Raw genomic sequence first — 23,008 nt, forward strand, 5'->3', positions numbered from 1 at the left:
TTGAGGATGAGAAAAGGAAATTTAGGGTGGTTTGGAAGGTGGGAAAAAGGAATGTGGGTGGTTTCGGGGGTAGGGGAATGTATTTAGGGTGGTTTCGATTCATAATTAACCCTAAGGATTGACAAAATTAACAATCATTAGTCGTCAAAGGTATATGACTATATGGTGTATTTTTGTGAAAACTCGGGGGTATATAATGAATTTAAAAAGGTTTAGGGGTATATGGTGAATAAACAAAAAAAAAAAAAAAAAAAAACTCAGGAGCATATGATGAAAAACTCGTTACTTTTTTTTTTGGGTAAGGAGAAGAATTCTACCAGGATCGGAACCTCTTACATGTTCTCCTGACTCGGATTAGCGGGCTAGGCACTTTGAGGGGGGGAGGGGAGATAAGAGAATCCTCACCCCCAAAGTGTCTTTAGAAGGGTTTAATCCCACTTATTTTATTCTTCCTCCGTTTTTATTTAGTTGCAACACACTCCTTCGGCACGCATTTTAAGGAAGATATTAGACTAGGTAAACGGATAAATTAATTTACAAAATTTTACCACCTATAAGAAGAAAGGGATAAGTTGCTACGGTTTAAATTTCATAGCTTAATTTATTCGTTTACCTAGTTTAATCACCTCCTCAAAAAGCGTGATAAAAGGTGTGTTGCAAGTATGAAAAAACAGAGGAAGTATATGATTAACCAGTACCTTTTCAATTTTCATATGTGCGAACTTATGATAGCATACCTGTAGAGCTCTAGGCTATAACATCATATTACAAAGTCTTTATTTTTATTACAGTTGTATCTCTATATATTGAGATATTATGGGATACTATTTGATATGGTAGAATATTATCTTGTATATTTTAGTTAACTTTCTATTTTCCTAGGATTACCTTTTTATTCTAGGGTTAGAAGTTGTAAGCTTGTAACTATATATATTTTTCATGAGAATCAATAAGAAGGCAAGCTACACAATTATATTTTCTCTCTAATTTAGCATGGTATCAAGAGCAGGTTAATTTTTTTTACTTAGCCATGGCCGGTGATGATCAAACACCACCGGGGCATATTGGTTTCTATCTTTGTACCTTCTTTGCAACAAGCAGGGGCGCGTTTTTCCTATGGCTGGTCAAGGCCGAGGAGGGGAGCGAGTGAATGTAGCCACAACAGGGGGGATTCAGTCCCTTGTGGCGCAACTCCTCTCATAGGTTCGGTTTCCACCACCGAACAATGGAAGGTGTTTTCAGGTTTTGTGGGTAATGATAGGTTTGATGATTCTTGTTGGATTATTGATACCGGAGCAACCCATCATGTTACCAGTAATAGTTCTTGGTTGTTTAACACTCACATTATTGAATGTCCGGTTGGTTTACCAAATGGTGAACGTGTACTTGCTACTTTGGAAGGTTCCGTTCGTTTGTCTGATAAAATCACAATCACTGGAGTTCTCTTTGTGCCTCATCTTCATTGCAATTTAATATCTTTACTCAACTTAGTGATCAATTAAATGTTGTTGTTCAATTTAACTCATATATGTGTGCTATATAGGACCGGCTGAAGCATTTGATTGGAACGGGACTTAGGCGAGACGGACTATATTATTTTAGCAAACTGGATGAGGTGTAACGTGTGTCTGTGGTTGAAGCTACATCAGAATTGGAGCTCTGGCACAGAAGAATGGGGCATCCTTTAGAGAAAGTAGTTAAGTTGCTTCCTCATATTAGCAATAATAAAAGTTGTTTATCTAAGGGGTGTGAAGTATGTTTTCGTGCTCAACAACCTAAAGACAAATTTCCTCTAAGTGAAAATAAATCCACTAGAATTTTTGAAAAAATTCATTGTGATTTGTGGGGTCCATATCGACATGTTTCATCGTGTGGTGCTCGTTATTTTTTTACTATAGTTGATGATTATTCCCGAGCTGTTTGGATTTATTTGATTCTTGATAAAACAAAGGTTTTTCGGATGTTTATGGCTTTTGTTGCTATGGTTGAACGGCAATTTAATCAAACAATTAAAATTGTGCAAAGTGATAATGGAACCGAATTTAATTGTTTGCATGATTACTTTGTTGCCATTGGAATTATTTTTCAAACCTCGTGTGTTTTGGGACCCCTCAACAAAATGGGAGAGTAAAGAAAAAACACAAACACATTCTTAATGTTGGGATAGCTTTGAGATTTCAAGCATAACTACCAATATATTTTTTGGGGGAGTGTGTTTTAGCTACAGCTCATTTGATTAATCGAACTCCTACTCCTCTTCTTCAAAATAAAAACACCGTTCGAAATTCTCTTCAATAAGCCTCCCTCTTTTGGTGCTATAAGTACTTTTGGTTGTTTGTGTTTTGCACACAATCAAAAGACGAGAGGAGATAAGTTTGCTAGTCGGAGTTGTAAATGTGTTTTATGGGGTATCCCTTTGGTAAAAAAGGGTGGAAGCTATTTGATCTTGAAACAAAAGAATTTTTTGTCTCTCATGATGTGAAATTTGTGGAAGATGTGTTCCCGTTTGGTAGCCCAGAAGCCGTTAATATTGATATAAATTTGTGTGATACGAGTGATGACATTCATGTTGATTTTGCTGCATTTGATTGGAGTAATGATGGGGACGATGTTAATCTTAATGACACTTCAAGTGACTTGGGAAACGGAGGGGAAACAGTCCACTCTACACCCACCTTGCGACATGATGATGCTGGCCGCAGGGGGGCTGCAGAGTCTCCTGCCCAGCAGTATACAGAGCAGCAACAAGCTGCCACTGCCACTGTCCAGCACACAGAGCAGCAGCACGCTGCCACTGCCCAACAGCACACAGAGTAGCAGGCCGAGGCTGCCAATGCTGGGCAGTCCAAGCAGCTTTCCCCCATGGTACAATAAGATTTATAGGGCATGGGTCGTTGTTTCAGAGAGAAACTCTCCTCAGTTTTACTTCGAGATTATGTAACTCACACAGTTTTTGCTAAAAGTCCGTCTCTGCCATCCAATCAGTCTTCAGGTACTCCGTATCCCCTAGCACACTATATACATTGTGATAATTTTTCTGTGAATTATCGAAAATTTATTTCAGCAGTTATCCAAAAACTTTCAGAGAGGTGATGAAATTTGATGGATGGCGCAAGTCTATGCAGGAAGAAATTCGGGCTTTGGAAGACAATGGTACTTGGACATTGGAACATCTTCCGCCAGGGAAAAGAGCTCTAGGCAGTCAATGGGTCTACAAGACCAAGTTTTTGTCAAATGGAGACGTAGAGCGTCTCAAATCTTGTTTGCCAGTGTTTGGCAATCATCAGAAAGCAGGGGTAGATTATGAAGAAACCTTTGATCCGGTTGCAAAAATGACGATAGTGCGCACTGTCCTAGCTATTGCGGCTACAAAAAATTGGGAGCTACATCAAATGGATGTGCACAATGCCTTCTTACATGGTGATCTCGGTGAGGAGGTCTACATGAAATTGCCTCCGGGTTTCGAAAGCTCGGATTCTTCTTTGGTTTGCAGACTTCGAAAGTCGCTCTATGGCTTGAAACAGGCTCCTCGATGTTGGTTTGCAAAACTTACCACAACCTTAAAACACTATGGTTTCATACAATCTTACTCTGATTACTCTTTATTCGCATATACTACAGGCAAAGTTCAGATTACTATCTTAGTTTATGTTGACGATTTAATTATTTTTGGGAATGATTCCGCTGCATTAACTGTTTTTAAGGCTTAACTTAGTGATTGCTTCAAGATGTAGGACCTTAGTCCTTTGAAATTTTTTTTGGGTATTGAGGTAGCCCGTAGCTCTGCAGGTTTGTTTTTGTGCCAACGAAAGTATACATTGGATATTATTTCTGAAGCAGGTCTTTTGGGAGCAAAGCCTAGTGGCTTTCCTATGGAGCAGAACCACGAGTCTTGCTACTAGTGATCTTCTCTCTGATCCGGAGGCATATCGACGACTAGTTGGCCGTTTGATTTATCTTGTTGTTACTCGTCTTGATTTAGCATACTCGATTCATGTGTAGCAACATCCAAAGGCGATAAAATTCTCTTGCTACAGGTCCATGTCTGCCGTTACTTGTGAGCTAAAATGGCTCAAAGCATTGTTATTGAGTCTCGGTGTACAACATCCAAAGGCGATAAAATTGTTTTGTGATAATGAGTCAGCTCTGCATCTTGCTAAGAATCCAATACTTCATGAACGAATAAAACACATTGAGGTTGATTGTCACTTTATTCGTGATGCAATTACAGAAGGGTTGATTACTCCTTCTCATGTTTCGACGTCTTCTCAGCTTGCAAACATTTTTACGAAGCCTCTCGGAAAAGCACATTTTGATAATCTTCGTTCCAAGTTGGACATTCATGACCCACATGCTCTAACTTGAGGGGGGGTATTGAGATATTATGGGATATTATTTGATATGGTAGAATATTATCTTGTATATTTTAGTTAACTTTCTATTTTCCTAGGATTATCTTTTTATTCTAGGGTTAGAAGTTGTAAGCTTGTAACTCTATATATTTTTCATGAGAATCAATGAGAAGGCAAGCCACACAATTATATTTTCTCTCTAATTTAGCACTATATTAGTGTGATTTAAATTTGTTTAGAGAAAATTACCCTTTAAATTAGCTCGATTTAAAAATTAAAAAAAAAAAAAAAAAAAGAATTTGTCAAGAATAAGCAAATTTTTGCCCGGGCTTCCCAAATTAAGCAAACATTTCAATTAACTCACAATAAGTTGAGCTTTATGGGGTATTTTATCAAAATAAGTCATGACTGGTTAGTTTTAAGGGTAAATGGTTATTTAGGTTGCTTATGCTACATGTCATAATGTGGTTGGTCCTTTTTTCAAATTTTAATTAAAATTTACTATTTTAATTGATTATTAAAAAAAAAAAACCTCTTTTTCAAGATTAAAAAAAAAACTTTATATTTTAGAAAACCCCACTACAGCAACCCCTCTCCTCGCCCTTGGCCTGCCGACCACCACCCCTCACCTTCCCCGCCACCAAAACCACCACTCCATCACATCCCCACAACCGAATTTCTGACGAGTTAGTGTTGGTCATGGCCGGTGTTTAGGGAGGGGAAGAGAAGTCGATCCCCCAGCGCTCAGGGAGGGGAAGAAAGGGGTCTGGGGCCACTTAAGCGGGAGGTTTGTGCGGTGGTTGGGGGGTCAGGGGGATGTGGTGGAGCGTTAGTGGGTGTGGTTTTTTTTTATTTATAATTTTCTCTTAATATTGTTTAATTAATTATTAATAATATTAAGAAAAAATTTAATTAAAATTAGGAAAAAAAAAGTGACTTATTTGGTAGGTTGTAGGTCATCTAACTTATTTAAAAATTATACTTCATAAAGATCAACTTATTTTGAGTTAATCAATAGGTTTGTTTATTTTGGGAACACCGAGCAAATATTTGCTTAATTTTGACAAATTTTCTAAAAAAAGAAAAAAAATGAAAACTTGCTTCGTAGGTGGCTCTTAAGGGGGGCCATTTCGTTAACTTGCCCTGGGCCTATAAAATGCTAGGAACGGGCCTTAGTCTTCTAACTAGCTACTTCTAATTAAACAAGAAACTACATACGAAGTAATAAAGGAGGAGATCAATATGAACAAACCGAGAGCCAAAACTTTCCCCAAGATGGAATGCTTGTAGCACCACCATGGTCAAGGATCCATTGACGACCTCTTGCAACCGCGTTACCTTCACCATCATCAGGGCCTTCTCCCATTAACCTTAGGGCAATATAGTTAATTGCTGAACCAAACATGGTACTATGGCCATGAATGTGGAATCCCCATCCTCCGTCTTCATTCTGCAATATATTTCGAAATAAATACTTTGTACTTAAATAAGTATTATATATTTTGGAAAAAAGTCAATACAATTTCATAAAGTAAAAGCAATGACAATAAGATGTTCTATTATATGTAAATACAACCAAATAAGTTCTTTTTTTTTTTTTTTTTTTTTTTTTTTGAGGGAAACCAAATAAGTTATATAGTAACAAATTTAGAGAATATATAACAACACTATTTAAATACCTGATGATTGTAAATATAACGCTTTATTTCCTTCTGGTGTTCAGGAGATAGAATATTATTGAGATCTCCTGTAACGTATAGCGCCATTACCTGAAATTCATTCATTAATGTGATATTATGACTTTGTAGGGAACACTCTTTGTGTGAATTCGGTGCATAGTACTACCACTGTCATTTTGAAAACTTTAAGTTATAGGGTACAACTTTCTGTAAACACGAAAAACACATGTAGCTGTTTTACAAAGAATATACAACTTTTTTGTAAAGAACATATAGTTGTTTTATAAAGAACATATATATATATATATATATATATATATATATATATATATATATATATATATATATATATATATATATATATATATATATATATATATATACCTTAATACCCACCATAGTTTGAAGACAAAATTCAAACACAATAAACAATGAACATTATATCACAAATAAAAATATATTATACTGACAATCAAACAACATGGACATAATGTTCTTTTCACTCTTTTTTTGTGCAAATATGTTCTTTTTACTTTAGGTATATGTTCATTATATTTTAATCGTACGAATAGCATTATTTGTACAATGCAAGATACATACTCCCATAGAAATAAGAAACCACACAATGCTATTATTTATCGAATGAATCTACTCCTCGAAAAAAAAATTACTCTTAATAATTACGTTTTATGTCTTGTTTGTGATTGGATTTTCTAATATGTTATGGAGTATACGACAATATGATCTGATGACTATGTTTCTTTTTTTTTACAATAAATAAAAATAAAATTATCATGTCATACTTCGTATTATTGTTATGGAAAAAAAAAAAAAATTCAACATGCATATCATAGAGCGACACTTATCATCTCTCTATTGATTTTTTATTTTTTATGGAGTAATATAGTATATTGATGAATGGAGTTTAATAAGCTAATTTGAAAAGGCTACTTAATCCAACCTTTTAATATTTACAATAAGCTATTTTAACATTTGGTAATATAGAGTATATATAGAGTTATTAGTCAACGTATCCAATGCAACCATCTAATAGATTAGTTATTACAACCATGTCTATCAACCAGCTATTAGTTAATTACGATTTACGAGAACCAAACAAGGTCAAAAAGTGACTCAAGTGATTTATTGATCATTAAAAAAAGTTAAATGTGAATGAAGTTGATTCGTCTGATCTTACTATGTATGTAATCATAACAGTGAAGTTAAAGTATTACTCCATAGTATATTGTACTCCGTATATCATTACATCATCCAATAAGTTTTTATTAACGCATTAAACATAAATATTTTTAGACAAATGTTGTTACGGAGCAACATAGCATTTATGTATTTCCACTAGGTTAAATTACATGCCATGCATGGTAATCTTCATTATTTATCATTAATTTAACACTATACTCAATATTTAAGTCATTAAAGTTACCGTTAAAACATGTTTGTAATTTTTACATAGAAATTATTGAAGATATACATAGTATTTTGTTTAAATAAAAATATCAAAGTACAATTAAACTTGAATGGAATACGTTTTACGATTATTTTAGTGATTTAAAAAAAAAAAATCGTATTTGATTCTTTTGTCAATTAATTTTATTTTTAAAAAAACAAAGAAATAATGAAATATAATATTTGAAATATGATCATGAATAGTTTAGCCTAATTTTAGTATAGAAAGTAGAGAAGATTGTTGAAAAAAAAAAAACACTCTTCTTATGATTGATTCGTATATAAATTCTTGCTATAATTATTTTGTTACCATTAAGGCTATTTACATTTTAGTTAATTCTTTTTTGACCTCATTAAATTTTTTTTACCCAAAATAAGCTTTCAAATTAAATTAAAAAAAAAACCTAAAAACACACCAGATTACGACATGTGTCATTGTTAGTGTGTCTTTTAGTATATAGTTATTGATTGATTGGTTGTATCAACTTTAATTTTAACATTTTTTTTAATTATATAAAGATATTAGCAGTTAAATTTATGTATTGACAAATGTATAAACATAAATATTACAAATCAATCACATCACTAATAAATAAAGCCGGTCTCGCAGCCAGGCCACGAAACAGCAACACTTGACATAACAGTTTTCGCCAATTATCGCGCTACGTAGGCGACTAATAGGTATTATTATGAAACATATAATGCTAAGTAAGTGGATTTTGGATAAATTTTTTAAGATAAATGTTGTATAGAGTATTTAATATCGATATACTTCTAATAATATTTCATATACACAAAGTTAATCATAACTTTCAATAAATATACTATAACTTGATTCTATTTCCATAAAAAAAAATTCATTTATTTTAAAAAACTTTTTTTAAAATAAGATCCATTTATAATATATTTAATTTATTTAAAAAAAATAATAGAAAGATAAGTAAAAAAATAATTTAAGTTCAATAAAAATAATTTAAGTTCAATCACAAACAAAACTACAAAAAGCACATTATTATTTAATTAAATAAGCGATATGGCATTGTATGTAAAAAATCCTACATTATCAAAAGGGATTGTAAGACCGTATTTAACATTCAAGCAAAAAGTTTACATTGAAAATAATCTGAGCATCATCCGGGAACAAAACTAGTAGTACAAAATAAAAGAGCAGATTGATTATTCATCTCTTTGCTAAAATTAATTTAAAAAATGACTTTAACTAATAAAAATTAGTGTCCTTCAAATCTTTTAAATAAAAATTGGAATTTTCCATTTGGTAACATTGTAGTTTTGGTTTTTCCATTGAGTACCCAATTTTTGGTTTTACTCCACATGGTACCATTGTAATTTTGACTTATTCTTTACTATAACATCTCATGAAATGAAACATTAATTTGGGAGATTGTGGTCCTTTATATCCAATTTCGACTGCAAATTTTGATTCTTTAAGGTTATAATGACTCTCAAAACTTTAACTGAATATTATTTTTGCACAAAACAAATCAAAATATTCAAATTGAGACATTTTTCTTACACATAAACTACGACATTTTTTTTATTTTTTTTTTTAATTTCTACCCCAAACTTGAACCTTATGACAGTACGGTAAAACATCCTCTTATAACTTTAACCAATCAATTTTAATGACACCTAAATCAAAGAATACATAATATATTTGATGGAATGCTACAATAGAGATTAAATTGAAAATATAATTGTACCATTTGGAATTAAACTAAAAATTGGGTACCAAATGAAAAAGTCCAAACTATAATGTTACCAAATGAAAATCCCATAAAACATTTTTTTTTTTTTAAATGACTTACAAGAGGAGGCATGAAAAAAAGTGGGCCAGCATTATCAGCAGGCCAGTGACCATCATGGGCTTGAATACTGATAAAGAAGTTGATGGCCTTCTTCAGTGTTATGGTCACTGCTTCCTCTCCTATTGCCTCTCTTTCCTTCAACTTCACTCCTTTAGCCATTTCCACACGTGCCTTTCCTTTTCTCAACTGTCCAAACATTTTGTTTGATATTTTAGCCAAAACAATCACATCACGTTTCCTTGATTATATTCTTGACCCGTCAAAATAACATATAATCTATAATCATATATTGAAATAGACGTAAATTATACGGAGTATAATTGAATCACATAAGCTGTATTTTTTTTGTAATTTTTTTGGACGTGAAATAAGGGCCTATTTACTTCAGCTTAATTTCAATCAATTCAGTTCAGTTCAGTTCAGTTCAGCACCAATCAGTACAGTTCAGTAAATGTGAACAGGCCCTAAATAATACAACTAATTTTATAAATCAAATTTTAGTAGTAAAACTTGATTAGTACTTGTGCGATGCACAATTAAAAAAATAAAAAAAAAAATCAATAAAGAGTATAAAATAATACTCCATAATTCACAAAAGGAGGGTTTTTGGTTAATTGATGTCCACACTCGTAGAATTATCTTCCCAATATTGAATTTGGAAGGACAAAATTATGAGAAAAAATGACGTCATAAGCAATTTTAGAGGGAAATTTTTTGATAAATTGACATGTGTACAATGGTGATGTAAGAGCAACTCCAATGGTTGTAGTTAGGGACTTGCTTGCAATTTTAAATAGTCTCTAGCTACTAGCTTGACTATTGGAGCAAAAATATGTAATTAGCTTGGCAAAGCTAATTTGCTTTAATAAAACTTGCCAAAAAGAAAATGCTGAAAGTCAATTAGTAATTAAGATAAAAATAATAAATTGATATATAATTTAAATAGTAAGCTAATAACTAGCCATTGGGGATCAAACTAACTACAAACATAATTAGCTTGAAAACTTATGTAGCATGACAAGCTAATTTGACAATTAGCTTGCCATTGGAGTTGCTCTCAGCAGTTTTTATTTTAGTTATATTTATAGATACTTAAATACCAAACTTGAATTCATGAACTTAGGGTTAGTAGTAAGAAAAAGTCAAACAACTTTGAGCTATAGGTTAACTAAGAAAGTGTAAAACACAAAAAAAAAAAAATTGAGCTCCATTCTCATGAGAAGATCAGCACTTTGCCTCATGTTGAAACGGTTCTCCTTGAACTCCTTCCTTGCCCTCTCAACCTCGGCCCGTTCCTCCGTTGTTCCAGCCTCCGGATCAAACTCCCAGTGCTGTCGACCGGTGAAGTTGTTTAGACTCTCTAGCCATGGATCCTTGCCTTCTGCTATCTTCAACTTCCACATGATAACCAACTTTAACTAAGCGTACACTCTATATGAACTATTAAATACTCTTAATTCTTTCTTGCTTGACTAGGGAAGAAGGAGAAATATAGATAGTGTAGTAATGAATTTCGATTTAATTTGCTGAGTTTTATAAGCTGAGAGTAAGGAAGCAAGGAGATAATGATATTGATTTAATTTGCATGATAATGACTCTCTAACCAGCTCTTGCTATCCACTCCTTTTATTGGACCATGCTAACTAAGAATGAGGCTTATAAATGGTTATTAAATATTTTTGACAATAATAATACTAGTAAAAAAATTGTATAAATATAATAACTCGAGTATTAAAAAAATATGGAGTATATTAAAAATAAAAACATGCAAGAGAAACATTTAAATTACACGTAATAATTATAATGATAATTTAATATTTTAGGAAAAAATTTTACTTTATATCAATCAAATGTCATAGTTAGATACAATTTTTTTTCCTTAAGTAACCATGTCTTTTTTGAAAAAGGTGCTTTTGGAGGAAAAATTATTAATACAACATTGATAAGTGTCATATTTGTTTCACTTCTAGTAGTATGTAATAAATAGATTTCTTTATGACAAAATCGAGATATTTGATCACTGATAGCGGATCCAGGAATTTGTTTTTTTGGTTTGAAATTTTCAAACTAGTAAATTCAAGAGCCATAATTTAAAATAAAATTAGATAATTTGGGTGTGCACAATACAATACATGTCGATTAGAGGTGTTGGAGTTTCATTATAAAGCGGTTGACCAACTTGAATTAAATTTACCGATAAATAAGGGCTTGTTTGGCACCATTTTTGGTTTTCAGTTTCCTGTTTTTTTGAAAACTAAAAACCAAAAACTGGAAACAAGGAAAAGGTGTTTCCACTTTTTTATTGTCAGTTTTCAAAATTATTATGATTCTAATAAGTTTAAATATTTTTTTATTCGTTATGTGACATATATCATGTACTTATAATAAACAAAAAACCAAAAAACAGAAAACCACAGCAATGCCAAACGAGCCCTAAGCGAGTGGTTTTTATGATACCTCTCGAAAATCGAATACCTTTTTGTTTTCATTTTTTGACACACAATCTTTACAAAAATACTATGAACCTCAACAGTAAAAAAAAGCCAAAAGAAATATACCCACATTAACATTTACTATTTTACACCATTTACCCAATACCCATTAAGTAATTTAGAATTTAACAACTTTAATCAACAATGTCACATCTTAATTAAGTCAACAAATTTACTACTCCGTACTTATTTAACTGCTCCAATCAACAATTTCAGAGCTTCAATAAACAATTCAAAACTTCAATCAACAATACTGATATATTACAACTTCACTCAACAATTTTACAATCTATATAGTCTTCAATCAACGATTTTACAACTTTAAAAAGTTAGAAATCAAAACCGTTTTTGGATGAGTCTGAGGAGGGAGCTGAAACACTATTGGGGTTAATGGAATAAAGTTGTTAAGTTGATTAAAAAAAAATACTATCTTCGATTTTTTTTTAGTTGTAATTTTGAGATATTATTTATGAGATATAAAGTATTTTAAAGTTACAAGATTTGCAACTAAAAAAATTCAGAGATAATAATAATAAAAATAATAATAATGTACTTTTGGGACCTTGGGGGATAAATTAAAGTTGATTATAAAAAGAAAGGATAAAAAAAAAAAGGGTACTAGCGAGTAGCGACTCATCTCAGCGAGTAGCGAAATACCAAATAATAAGGCCAAAAATTAACTAGAGTGATCGGTCAGACCATCACATCACGTAATAATGTTTTTTGACAGAACATCACGTAAGTTAACCGTTTTAACGTGGATGAAGTTGACTCATCTTTCTTATGTCTTGTCTCTAGAGTGTCAAAAACTGACCTGATTCGAGAATCCGATCTGAATCGACAATGATCTGAACCTGATCTATATCTGAACAATAGGGTAAAACTAGTGATCTATAACCCGACCTGAATTGACTTGATAATCGACAACCGATTTGATCCAATACTTTATGACCTAAACCCGAACCTGCACCTGATCTGATAGTAACCGTCAACCGACAACAATCCGAACCCGACAACAATCCGAACCTGAATTAGTACCCGACCCGATTAGAACCTGAAAACGATTTTAACCCAACTCAACCTGTTTATTGACCCGAGTCATGAAAGATTTAATAAAATTTTACACGCCTTTCGTTCAGCTGGTATAGTTCGGTAAACCCTCAATACTTAACAAAATATTGGTACAATTTGTTCAGCTTATATACCTTTTGTTCTCTATTACTTCGCATATAGACTTAATAAAATCTTGATAATGTTTGATCAAATTATAAAAGGCGTAATTATATAGGTTTAGCTTCACCACATCGATATTTATTCGAATTGAACTTGAACCAAAACCAAGAATGATCTAACTTTAAGATTATTCGATCAAATAATTATCTAACCCAACCCTAACCCGAACCCGAATGTACCATCTATAAACCCGCCCAAACCCGACTCAATACAACCCGAACCTGAAATTGAATCTGATCGGAATTTGACTCGAATCGAACCCGACCTATGCCCGAAAAGGTAAATGACCCGGAATAATCTAAACCGAAATTAACCCGACCTAAACTTGAACCTGATCTTAGACTAGATTGACCCGACATAACCTGATCCTAATTCAACTCGAAACCTAATTTAACCCGACCCGAACCCGACTTGAATACCCAAATTGACAGCAATGTCTCTAAGTACTCTATGGCTCATATGCATTTAATCATATACTTTGTACTTTTTTTTTTTTTTTTTTTTTTTTAAAAAAAAAAAAAAGGTACTTCATATCTTACAGGCACCTCTCCCAGGTTAAGACCCTGTTCTTTTGAGCTTTTGGGCAGGCAGAGCAGGGTCAGCAGAGCAGGAGTCAGCAAGGGTTGGCAGAGCAGGGGTTAGCAGAGCAGAGCAGATTTCAGGATAGCCGAGCAGAGCCGAGCTGAGCAGAGCAGATTTCAATATTATTATTAATACTATTATTAATGTTGTTGTTATTATTATTATTATTATTATTATTATTATTATTATTATTATTATTATTATTATTATTATTATTATTATTATTATTATTATTATTATTATTATTATTATTATTATTATTATAAAGTGCATATACCATTGATTTAGGTGACTGAAAACATAAATAAATGTGTACCATATTTAACATATGTTAATAGTAGAAAGATAAAAGACAACAGTTTACTTATATTCATTTCACAAAAATTTTAAAATAAAATGATTAATGAGTAATAATGATTTTACTTATAAATATGTCTTACTCATATATTTTTAACCCTCAAAATAATAATATACAAAGTACTACTTGAAAAGAACTCTTTTTTTTTTCGTATGGAAAGATTTGAAAAATAATTCAACTTAATGAACTAACAATCGATACCCACATTAAATGTTTCTATACATTGTGATTCTAATATCAAATGTTTATAAAAAGAAATTGTTATTAATTGTTATTATTATTTTTTTTTTTTTTTGAAAGAATTGTTATAACTATTAGAAATTATTAATTAATAATATTATTAAATATTTAAATATTAATTCTTAATAGTTTGAATTATTAAATACTAGATGAAGCCCGTTGGATGCACGGTTTGTTTGAATTTTTAAAAATATATTTTTTTATGTATGTGCTAAAATTTGTTATATATTTAGATAAAATTCATAATATCAAAAGATATTATTTTATATTTAATTAATTTAAACTTAAAAATCTCATTCGACAATTTTGCTTACATGGCATTTGAATTATTTAATTTTAAAAGAAATTAATAATCTCTTATTTTATTGGCTACAATTAAAATTTAAAATCCTACATGGCGCGTTAAGAAAATTAAATCCTATATGGCTCTCTAAAAACTCGGGAAAAAACTCCCCTTTATATATATATATAATTATTATTTATGATTAATAAATATTAATCATTATTAATATTAATAAATATTATAATTTTTTTTAATATTAATAATTATTATAATTACTTAAAATAATAAATTATTATCATCAATACAATATTAATTATTATTATTGAATATTAATTATTATTGTTATTATTAATTATTATTTGAAAATAGAGCAGAGCAAAGCATATTTGATCTGAGCAGAGCAGAGTAGAGCAGAGCTCAGCAGATTTGATCTGAGCAGAGCAGAGCAAAATAGAGCTCAGCAGAGCAGAGCAGAGCAGCTCTAAAGAACGGGGCCTAAGTCAGCTTAGTTTTGTAAGTCAATACTTCAAAGTAAAGGGAAAAGATAAGAAAACTCCATATTCCCAAGTAAATGTATTTGTTAGAGTTTGAATCGTGACATCAAAATCAAAAGGTAAGTTTTCCACTGAGTTCACCAAGTTTTGTTTAGTATATATTTAATCATAATGGTAAAGCTAGCGGAAGTTAATTAGAAAAGTTACCGTATTAGTGTATATGAGTACTTCCTTTAATATCTACTTTTTTGACCGATTGATATCTATTTTTACTAATGCATAAACAAATATGTTTTTATTTAAATTGTTGTTAAATTAGAATTAATATGTAGCAAAATTTGTAATAAAAAAAAAAAACAAAACCTTTTAAATGCCTCATTTTGTAAGAAAAAACCTTTTAAAAGGATCTTTGTTAAAAAAAAAAAAAAAAAAACCACCACGATCACTTTTTCGTTTAATCAAACCTTTTCCCTCTTTTTTGGCATTGACCCCTTATTTTCCCTACTTGTAGCTAAGGTTGTTTAGAGTGTGGTCTAGACCGCACCAAACCACAAACCAAACCGCAATTTTGCGGTTTGGTGCGATTTCCAAAATATATTAAACCAAACAGCGCTTTGATGCAGTTTATGCTGTCAAACTGCAAACCATTATACAAATTTTATACTATATATATATATATATATATAATATATATATATATATATATATATATATATATATATATATATATATATATATATATATATATATATATATATATATATATATATATATATATATATATATATATATATATATATATATATATATATATAATAGCTTTAAAATATGATGGAAATTTTTACTATAAGCTAATTAAAAGTTAAAAAAAAGAGTTTAATATTTAAATTATAAATTAATAATCACAAAATAAAATAAAAAGTGTTTTTTTTGTGTGGCTATACAACACCGCACCAAATCGCATTTTGCGGTGCGGTTTGGTTATAAGTGCGGTTTGGTGCGGTTTGAAAAATATGCAAATCGCATCGCACCCCTACTTGCAGCCTACTGTTGGGTAATTTTCCTTCCTTTTTTTTAGCTCTCTAAAATTCCCTCTATAAATAACATAGGACAAGCCTTTTCAAATCACTCCAACAAAAAATTAGGGCAAGTCTCCACCAAATCAAATCAATTAAAAGGTTAGGGTTCTTAATCTATTTCTTCCACACAAGTGACAACTTCATCATTGTAGTACTCCCTCCAACATTCTTGAATTGCGAAAAAAAAGCCTAAATTATTCAACAAATTTTGTTGGTTTGGTTTAAGCAGCACAGTACAAATTCACCAACAACAAGCATCAATTAGGTAGATTATTAGGTTTATTTTGACTCTAGGTTTTGTAATAAACCCCAACTTATTTAACACAATTTTGGCAATTAAGTGTGAAATTGAAGATCTTACCTTGGTTTGTACTTCACTACATAATTAGGAAACCTTGTTTTGCGCCAAACGGCCTTTTTCGTCCTTTAGCCATTGACAACAGGAATTACGTGAGTTCATGAATTGCAAAATGAAAGCCCTAATTTTTAATTTTTACACTACTTGCAGTAATAATTTGATGAATTAACACTTACCTTAGTTTAGTGTAGCAACATTTATGGCTTGCACGAGAGAGAGTGAGTGAGAGAGAGAGAGAGAGAGAGAGAGAGAGAGAGAAATTGATGTGATTGCAAAGCAGAGCATTCATGGAGCGAGGGAGGAGAGAGAATACATGGGACATTAAGTTTGGAGGGAAAATAAGAGGGAAATAAAACTAGGGAGTGCAAATATTGAAAGAGTTGGGTGTAAGTAGGGAAAATAAGGGGTCCTGAAAGTTCGAGTCAATGCCGAAAAGAAGGGAGAGGTTTCATTAAACGAAAAAAGTGATCGTGGCTTTTTATTTTTATTTTTTTTTTTTTAACAGAGATCCTTTTAAAAGGTTTTTTCTTGCAAAATGAGGCATTTAAAAAGGGGTTTTTTTTTTTCTTTTTTTTTTTTTTTTTTTTACAAATTTTCCTTTTATGTATATCCATTATATCATATTAATTTTTTTTTCTTAATTCTTAGTAATGTATAATTAAAGATATTAGTAATCAAACTTCTGTATAATGTATCAGTAAAGTGTTACAAATTATACGAAATGAAAGAAGCAACAACAATAATTCTCCTCCCCATTCATAATTTTTACTTTTGGAAAATAAAATTGATTTAACAAGGGAGGCATGAAATAAAGTGCGCCAGTGACCATCACGGGCTTGATTACTGGTAAAGAAGTTGATGGCCTTCTTCAGTGTAGTACGTGGTCACTACTTTTTCTCCTACTAACTTAGGCTCGTACCATGCACAATAATTCTTATTTTTTAAAAAAATTAATTATATCTAACAAATAAACTTGATAAACTATACACATCAAATGTATAGAAATTATATTGTTATAATTGTAGACACCCAAATGTGTCTCCCCAAAACCAAACCCAGTGATGTATACCTTTTGCGTCGAATCATAATCGAACGAAGTGAAAGTGTGAAATTCCAGGTGTTGCGGTTGGTTTTTATTAAAAATACTTTCTTTCTGTTTTCGAAAACAACTCTAATTTATGAAAACAACCACTCCAGTTTAGTTTGGTCCACGACAAGGGTCCAATAATAGTTTAGTTGGATGGGGCTTGCAAAGAGCTTTCCAACGATATATTATAAGCCCAATTCCGATGAATAATGAGGAAGTTGTGGCCAAAATACTAAACTGGGCCCAGTTTGATCTTTACATGCGGCCCAATGATCTAGGGGAGGGCCCAATGTTAATTATTATTCCTAGAATTATTAGAATTAATTATAGTCTTCTAGAATTCTCTAGAAGGTTCTCTTTAATCATAATAGAATTAGAATTAATAATTATATTTTGATAAGTTTTATTTGGAATAAAATATTATTTTATGAAAAATACGATTTCAGTTTTCATACGGACTTTACAAATCAATTTTAATTGATAAGCGGACTCCGTGTTTGAAAGCGCGTAGGAATCCAGGCTGTCGCCAAACGACAGGCCTGTCGCCACGCGACAGAGCTTGTCGCCAAACGACAGGACTGTCGCCACGCGACAGAGCCTGTCGCCACGTGACAAGGTCGGTTTTGCAGCGATAGTGTGGAGTTTTATTCTTTATCAAATTCTACTTATTTCCGGACTGTTTTCTTATAAATAGGGTCCTGAGCCTCCGTTTTTATTCATTCACAATCATCATTCACAATCATCATCCACATCCATCAATTCTATTTTCCTCTATTTCTCTATGCTCTCATCTCTCTAGCTTTTCATAAACAAAATTCCGCATACACAAGATCTAGAAACACCTAGCCAAATTCGAAGTTGCCTTCGCCCTAGACGTGAAAGGTTATAATTTCTGAGGGTTTGGTCCCTAATCTCTATTTCAATTATTTGATTTTATATTTTTCCTTGAAGTTACTAACGTGTGTATTTTGTTATTAGAAAGAGGTACGAGGCATCAAAGTATGTAGTCTTATTGCTCTATTCTTGTAGAAAGCATGTTTGTTATTTATTAATTCCTAGCATCATGTTATGATGTTATTATTGCTTTCTAGTATCATGTTTAGGGTGCCTTTTACTCTTTTCTAATATCATGTTAGTACCATGTTAGGTTTAAAGCTTTGATCTTTATTGCTTAGTGACATGCTAGGGTTTGTTATTAATCTTGTTAGTATCATGCCTAGGATCTTGCTATTATATTTAAGCTTTATTATTAACATGATTATAATTGTTATGATTATTGTGATTATCATGTTGCTTGATGCTTATTTATTGTTATTGCTTGATCACGCCTTTTATGCATGTTTAAAGGGAATTTGTACTTGTAATCACGCTTAATAAGATAATTAATAATCTTGTTTAGGGCTAATTTGATTATAATTCAAGTGATCGCCAATAATGGTTTATTTGTGCATTAAATTCAACCAACATAGATAAACAGGTTTAGGGTAAACCTATTGATTGCATGTTAGTCAGAAAGCGCACATGAATACGAAAAGAATAAAGTAGAGGCCTATTTTTAGGGCAGGTTCAATCTCTTTTAGGTTGGATTTGTACCCTCATCCCCGAACCCTATTTGGTTCAAGACCTTTTGGAGTTGACGATCTCATGGATCGTTAAGGGGTGTAATCTTCACCTTGTGAATGGTTTACAAGTTCCTAAAACTTGTTGGCGACTCTTTTGCTCTAGTTAAGGGGTGTATGATCACAGTGGGGTTCAAGTTTGGGGTAATGCTTGAAATATTCCTTACAATAATCAATATTAAAAGGCTAAATAAAAGTTTAATATTTTTTTAAGATACGTAGTAGTAAATTCTTCGAAACAAAATTATCATTAATTTGAATATATATTTAATAGGAAAAATTGAAACTAATAATCCTACCTTTAATTCATCTTCTCAAAACAATCCCACCTTTGTGTATTTTGGAAATAATCCTATATTTATACCTTTTTTTCTCAAAATAAGCCTTTTACTTGTTAGTGAAATTGGTAACCTATTCTTTCTCCAAAAAAAAAAAAAAAAAAAAAAAAAAGAAATTGGTAACCTATTTATATTCTCAAAAAACAAAAGTCCCTCTATCATCCACTGAGCAAATCGTTCCATAACAACAGAGTTAACTACACAAATGGGCCCTCAATTGTTACATTTTTCACTGTTTGAGTACTCACTTTTATTTTTTCACCGTTTGGGTACTCTACCCCAATTTCCGGCCAAAAAAATTAAATACCAAAAAAGAATTGAGTACCTTGGGTTAAATTAACTACCCATCTAAGCACTTAATTTTGATGATACCTCTCTCAATTCTTTTCCCCACCCTTCTCCCCATCTCTCATCTGGTTTTCATCCTTGAACATAATGTAAAGTTTTGGCTTAGGAAAATATATAGGAAAGTTTTATGGATTCCATTCCACTTAAAATATTTCATTAATTAGATAACCACTTAATATTTTTTTCTTTTTTTATAATAGTATGAATTTGATGATCCATTTAATTACAGAGTTACATGTAATGTTAGAAATAATTTGAAAACTTTATGAAACCCCAATTTTGTTCATCTGGCTTGCTTTTTTTTTTTTTTTTTTTTGTTCTTTTGAAAGGAAAGGGTCAGCTAGTTAGATTTAGAATTAATTAAGCATGATCGAATGCCTTGGGGAACATCATCAACAAACTTTTGTTCAATACCATTACAAGGAAGAATTCTAGCAGTAAGGTGCCCCCCCCCCCCCTAACATGAAAACAAGGTCTTTGCCAATAGCATGAATATCATCAATCAAAATATCAATGGGAGCCCTGCCACCCAGATTCTTGGTGACAACATCATCGCCAAAAGCAAATCGCACTCAAGCTCCACGCTGCAATGCCTAAAATCAAACGCAAGCACCATCCCCATCCTAGCTGCCATAGCTTCAGCCAACACAACAAAAAAATCACCCTCCACCCGATGAGTCATAACAGCCAAGACCCTCCCACAATCATCTCTAGCCACCACACCAGCCCCACACCACTTGTGACCACTACCATAAAAAATAGCAGTGTCAGAGTTCACCCGAATGATGCCAGCAGCACGTGGTTCATCTGCCTTATCTAAGTTTAATGTACAACTAAAATAATTAATATTTTTTTTGAGGAAACGCCGAGCTAGTGCATTTATTAATTAAGGGACAAAAAGTCCGAGAGTACAAACGGAGAAATCTCCTGGGGACATAAATCGACCCAAACTTGTTCTAAACCATATGGCACTAACTTAGCAAGATGGTGGGCTACTACATTACCCCTTCTTTTAACATGAGACAAGGCAAACGATTCAAACAAACTACTAATGGACAAGATGTCCTCTAATACACCGTCAAGATTCGAATAAAACACTGCAGCCTTGGAGAGACGATTGATCAAAACCTGGCAGTCCGATTCAAGCACTATCTTCTCATATCCAAGTCTTCTCGCAAGCTTAATAGCAAGTAGTAGGGCTTTTCCTTCTGCAATCTCAACTGGCAAAAATGCACGCATTCTTCTCACTGCAGCGAACAGGACTTTGCCTTGGTGGTCACGAGCTACCTCTCCCATCCCTACCCAATCTTCGGTAGCCAAGCAAGCATCAACATTTATTTTAATTATGCTTGCAGGGGGAGCAATCCAGGAGGACGGACTGTGCTTTACACGAGCTGTAGGGGCCTTATAAATCATTTGAGTGTATTTGCTGAATTCCTCCACCAGCCTATTAACCCGACCAACAAGCACTTGATTAGAAGTTTGATGTTCATCAAAAACCCATTGGTTTCACTCAGACCATATCACCCAAGCAAGGAAAGCAGCCCTCTGTTTGAGCTTTGAGTTCAAACCCCTCCATCGAACCAGCAGGTCACACATATTTTCTTCTTTGCCAGGTACAAGTTCTGCACAGCTACACTCCTCCCACTAATCTTTAACCCGGAAGCAGCTAAATAGAGCATGCTCACTCGTTTCATTTTCGTCACCACACCATGGACAGGCTGCCTCATCTAGCATGTGTCTCTTCATAAGCAGGTCTTTGGTAGGCAGAGTGTTTGTGCATAAATGCCATAAAAAGTGTCGTACCTTAGGAGATGCCTCAATACCCCAAATCTCGATCCAAGCTAGGTGAAAATCTTCAATATTACATCCTTTCCCTAGCATATAAGAGGTTTTAGCAGTGTAAACCCCTTCCTTCGAGAAAGCCCATGTGAGGATGTCATTTGGAGCACGCTGACTCAATGGAATAGATAGAATGCACTTCTGGTCCCCCTCGTTAAAATGTGCAGCAATAGTGATTAGGTCCCATTCCATAGTCTCCAAATTCACCAAATCACTTACTGTAACCAAGCCATTGACTTCCTCACTTGTGACATATTTGCCTTCAGCATCTGCAAGCCACGGATCGCGCCAGATATTCACTTTTGCACCATTTCCTATACGCCATATGAGCCCCTCCTTTAAAAGAGCTTTCAAACTCTATATGCCCCTCCAGGAAAAACTCCCTGCCAACCCCTACTACGAGTCAAGGAAAGAACAATTCGGGTAATATTTTGCCTTCATTACTCTTCCCAACAACGAGTCTTCCAAGTGCTCAAGCCTCCAGTCTTGTTTCCCTAGTAGAGCGTCGTTAAAAACCTCTAGATCTTTGAAACCCATCCCACCAAAACACTTTTGGGGTGCACATGTAATCCCACGATTTCCAGTGAATTTTTTTGCTTTTGATCCCTTTGTCCCCAATAAAATCGATCCATAGCCGACCGGATGCTCTGAATGACCGAACCAAGAAATTTATACACCCCCATTAAGTATGTCGGGATAGCCTGAATTACTGCTTTTAGAAGAATCTCCTTCCCTGCTCTCGGCAATAATTTTTCTTTCCAACCCTGTAGCTTCTTCCAAATCCTGTCCAAAAAAGCACTAAAAATTGCCTTTTTCGATCTCCCTGCTAAAGTTGGGATTCCCAAGTACTTCCCATGTCTGTCAACTTGGTGCATTTTTAGAATACCCATCAACTCACTTTTTTGCTCGGCCTCTACCCCACTGTTAAAAGAAACTTCTGACTTCTCACAGTTAATTTTCTAACCAGATGCTACTTCATATTTGTTGAGTATATCAACTATAGCTTCGCATTCATGTCTGTTTGCTCTAGCAAAGAGAAGGCTGTCATCAGCGAACAGTAAGTGAGAAATAATTGGGCCACTCCTTGATGCCCTAGCCCTATGTAGATCACCAATCTGCACTTTATTTAATATCATGAGGGAAAAAGCATCTACTACCAAAATGAACAAGTAAGGGGATATAGGGTCCCTTTGTCTTAATCCCCGGGAAGGACGCACAACACCACAAACACTACTATTCACAACAAAAGAGTAGGAGACAGTCGACACACAGTTCATAATTAAATTCACCCATCTACCATCAAACCCCATTGTTAGAAGCAGTTTTCGTAG

At 32.9% G+C, this 23,008-nt stretch overlaps 1 pseudogene across 1 annotated transcript in view; it reads right to left on the reverse strand.

Annotated features, from left to right (window-relative positions):
* The window catches only part of LOC145591539 (lupeol synthase-like), a 30,848-nt pseudogene extending 19,980 nt beyond the window's left edge, over positions 1-10,868 (reverse strand). Inside the window, exons 1-4 of the transcript XR_014102317.1 lie at positions 10,512-10,868; positions 9,325-9,510; positions 6,032-6,121; positions 5,605-5,802 (exon numbers count right to left, since the gene is read on the reverse strand). The product of XR_014102317.1 is annotated as a lupeol synthase-like (transcript). The remainder of the gene's footprint in view (positions 1-5,604; positions 5,803-6,031; positions 6,122-9,324; positions 9,511-10,511) is intronic.
* Between the last annotated feature and the right edge of the window lie 12,140 nt (positions 10,869-23,008).

The sequence above is a fragment of the Chenopodium album genome, chromosome 18, assembly GCF_948465745.1.
Source record: "Chenopodium album chromosome 18, dcCheAlbu1.1, whole genome shotgun sequence".
Taxonomy (NCBI): Eukaryota; Viridiplantae; Streptophyta; class Magnoliopsida; order Caryophyllales; family Amaranthaceae; genus Chenopodium; species Chenopodium album.